This window comes from Aplidium turbinatum, chromosome 6 (assembly GCF_918807975.1).
Source record: "Aplidium turbinatum chromosome 6, kaAplTurb1.1, whole genome shotgun sequence".
NCBI lineage: Eukaryota > Metazoa > Chordata > Ascidiacea > Aplousobranchia > Polyclinidae > Aplidium > Aplidium turbinatum.
The window spans coordinates 11961289-11965507 of record NC_137477.1 but is presented as its reverse complement, the minus strand read 5'-3'; the positions used below and the strand labels follow the sequence as shown (position 1 = coordinate 11965507).

At 36.9% G+C, this 4219-nt stretch overlaps 1 protein-coding gene across 1 annotated transcript in view; it reads right to left on the bottom strand.

Moving 5' to 3' along the window:
• LOC145771563 (uncharacterized) overlaps positions 1 to 4219 on the bottom strand; it is a 106806-nt gene that overhangs the window by 1071 nt on the left and 101516 nt on the right. The gene's annotated exons all lie outside the window — the stretch shown is intronic.

Sequence of the window (4219 nt, the reverse complement as noted above, 5' to 3'; positions counted from 1 at the left end):
TTCTATTGTCGCAACGTGTGTTGAGCTTCTGCAAATGTTGAATTCATCTTAAAAAAGGGTAACTTTATGTCCAGGATAACAGACAAAGAAAGCCTTTCTAGTTGAGCACAGACTTAGCAGTTTTGCATAACCTGTTTTATCGATGAAGGTCAATGACTCACCGAGGCTGAGAGAGTTAAGTTTCCGCTTACAGATGAATTATTTACTAATCCATTAAACAAAGTCTCAAATAGAAATGTAGTCTTAAAATACGTTGTTGAACAACACAAACCCAACATTGGAGCCATCGTTACTGGTTGCTGCCGTGTTTCCGATTCGCTTACTAAACTGGGTTATCTAGAACAGTGGTTCCCAATCAATGGGTCCCAGAAGAAAAATTCTGGGTCGCTTGTATTTTTCAAACAAGAAAAATGTTTATGTAAAGTAGCTGTTTGTATAATATATTACAATTAATCAAAATCCTACAATAGTGCAGGCCCTTAGGGGAATCTTTAGGCTAAACGTGTTACATGTTGTTTTTTTGCATATTTTTGCAGTTGGTCAACCCAAGTTTGATTTTAGTGGGTGCCGCAACTTTTTGGGTCACGTGATCACCCCCAAATCGGGGATTTCTCAAGAAATCATATTTCAGCTCTTTTTACGGCATTTTTGTGCAATTACATATTTGATTTTTGCACATTTTAACTTAAAAAGCACATACAAATAAGTGAGAGATAATAAACACTTGAAATTTGATTGATGATGTGTAATTGAACACATGTAATTTGATTGATGACGTGATTATGACGTCATCACATTTTTTGCTTTTTTAACCTATTTTGGTCGTTTGCTGTTGGTTTTAGTTGGAGTACCGGTTACTAAAACCATTTCACAATTCCTAAAAGTAGTTTCGTCATGATTGCATCTTTTATGACGTCATCATTACATTATTAAAACTAGACAACTTCAAATTCAGGAACCAAAGGCAAGTTTATTCCGAAAAAAGCGATCAAATACTCTCATTATTGGCCTAAGTTTTGCAAATGCTTAAAATTTTACAATTGCAAGCAATAACAATAATTCCAGTACATGACGCAATAACGACGTCATCGAGGGTATAACCAGAAGAGCAGCTACCAGGGGTGAATTTCCCTTTTAGTCATGCAATTTTAAAATTTAAAATAATATGTAATTATGATCTACAAATCAAATTAATACACGACACAAGATGATGCAATGTCAGAGTCTTAACACTGTCAGTTCAAGATGAAAAAAGTAGTGGTTTTCGATGTTAAATTCCTACCATACGTAATTTGGTGTTAAAAAATTCGTTCGACAAGTATTACTATAATTGCTGACCATATTTTTAGTAAAAACCAACCAAATCGACCGCCCATTGCGAAAAATTACTTCATAAAATTATTACATTTAGCCACAGAAGGCATGTTCCTGTACAACAATAGTTTGCTTCAACAGATAGATGGCGTCACCATGGGTTCCCCATTGGGCCCAACACTGGCAAACTTTTTCTTGGCACACATCGAAACCAAAATATTTGAATTTTATCGTGATTTTTATCCCAAACTGTATTTACGTTATGTTGATGATATTTTCGCCATTTTTGATGATGATGAATCGTGCTCAAAATTTTTAAACCTTTTAAATTCGCAACATAAAAATATCGAATTTACACTTGAAAAATCCAATGATACCATCGCTTTTTTAGATGTTGAAATTGAAATTAAACGCAATTCTTTTGACACCTGGATTTGGCGAAAACCTACCAACACTGGCTTGCTTTTAAATTATAACGCTCTATGCCCTAGGAAATGGAAATCTGGTTTAATCTTGTGTCTGTTATCTCGTGCTCGTTTGGTGTGTTCTGATGATCAGTTGTTTCAGAAAGAAATCAAAAAATTAAAAAACATGTTTTATTTAAATGGATATCCTTCTCACTTTTTCAATAAAGTCTTAAACACCTTCATGGCTGATGAACCAAAAGACACGTCTGAAGAGGTAGATTTTAGTTATTTCATTAATATACCCTATCTAGGAAAAGATTCAACAATTTTTGCGAAAAACCTAGCTAAACTTATAAAAAAGAAATTTTTATTTGACATTCATCCTGTGTATAAAACATTTAAAGTGCACCAATATTTTCAATTGAAGTCGCCTACCCCCTTTGCTCTTTCTTCAAATGTTGTGTATAAATTTAGTTGTTTGCGTGACGCAAACCAGACATACATTGGTATGTCAACCAGACATTTGTTGACAAGGGCCGGGGAGCACTTAAACCCAAACCTAACAACTAAAAGTGCAATTAAAGAGCACATCGCCTCTTGTGAAACGTGCACTGACAATGTCTCGATCGACCAATTTAAAATCATCTCTCGAGGCAGATCTGATTTTCAGACCAAGATCATGGAAGCCTTAAGAATCAAACGTAACAATCCATCTCTCAACCGGCAGTTATTCGCCTGTGGCTCATCGTTCCTTTTGTGTGTGCTCTAATTGTTTTGTCCAATGCCTGTAGTCTACACCTCACGTGATCTGTTTCCCACCGCATAATTTACTCGCAATCATTCTCGTATCATTTGTTCAGTTTGTGCTTTCAGTCCAGAGTGTCGTTACAGTTACAGTGCATAGTCAAATTTATCTTACGATTTTTCATTTTATGTATTGCAGATTTAATTCCTGATGAGGACACACGTACGTGTCGAAAACGTTTGAGTTTATTTTATTTAATTATGTTATATTTTGTGTGAAATAAAGTATGCTAAACCCGCTAAAGTTGCCATGTTTTATTTCTGTATGGTTCAACAAAGCAAACTCTCTACCAAAACTTTTTTCAATTTACAACATAGAATTTAGAAAGTCAAAAGCATTTCTTGAATGATCAGTGTGGATTGGAGATGAAACGTCAATGTGGATTGAAGATGAAACATCAGAGAGGATTGGAGATTTTGTTGTCGAATTGCATGTTTCGTACTCGCATGAACAAAGACTTGTGCATTTTATGGATTTTTTCTTACACGAACATCGAGAGCCACAAGTAGACTGACAACTACAATGATGTATCATTTCGTGAATCGATGATGCGGATTGAGTTTAGGTCCAAAACGTAACAAGCTGATTTGCATCATTATGTTTCCAACCCCAAGCTAAAGGAGAAGGTAGTTGCTGAACATTTACGAGGCTTGATTTCCATATTTCAGCTTGATATATCGCTCTGTGTGTAGCCTATGTTGCATCAGAGCAGCTGACGTTGGTGGCAGCTTTGCAATAGTGCAGCCATTGGTAAACATCATATAACGGCATTCGTCTACATCCGTGATAGGACCATTGCCATAAGAGCTATGCTATGACATACTTTTGTATGTCATTTATAGAACTAGGAGAGCTTGAGAAATTCAGAGAGTTAAATAAGCCACACATTTCGATAAGATTAAGCATCCAACAATCTCAAGCCTTTTTTTCCAAAGACGAAACAGTATCACAGATTGTGATAGCATAAAAGAAAGGTAAAGAAGCGCAAATCATCAGAGATTGAGGAAAAGATGAAACAATGTCATGGATTGGAATGAAGCGAGTTTTTTCTCCAACTCCAAATTCAACCCATAGTTTACAGAGTTCTAACTTGTCAAAACACAAAGTTGCAATAATTACCACATCAGTATCTAGCCTACTGTTTTGACTATGGCATCGAATTTTCCATGTTTCACATGGAGAAACATACGGGTGTCTGCCTCTTCGTGATCACGCGGGGAAATCTCAGACATGTCCAATGCTTGATTGCTAAGAGCTGTATCTAACGATGTAACAGCAATCGTAGACAAGTTTGGATCGACTGAAGTTATCACAGCTTGTTGAACCAGTTGATATAGCGCAGTTTTGTTGCTGTCATTTCTCAAAAACTCAGACCAGTTGAGAGGAAGACGAGTATTACTTGTGACAGCCACGTAACATCCAGACCCTCGCCTGTTTCTTGCAGAAGATAAGCCTCAAATAGCTACCGCCATCACAGAACATGCCAGCAGTGTGATGTCAGGCGATTATGAAGTAGTGAAAGAATCTGCCTCGAAAACCGATCACTACGTCCTTGATGGAGGGTTCTTGTTGCATCGAGTGCCATGGAAAGCTGGAGACAGTTATGGGTCTATTGCACAGTCGTATGCAGATTTTACCATTCGTCATTATCGCCAAGCAACGGTGGTCTTTAGTGGATATGGCGGTCCGTCGA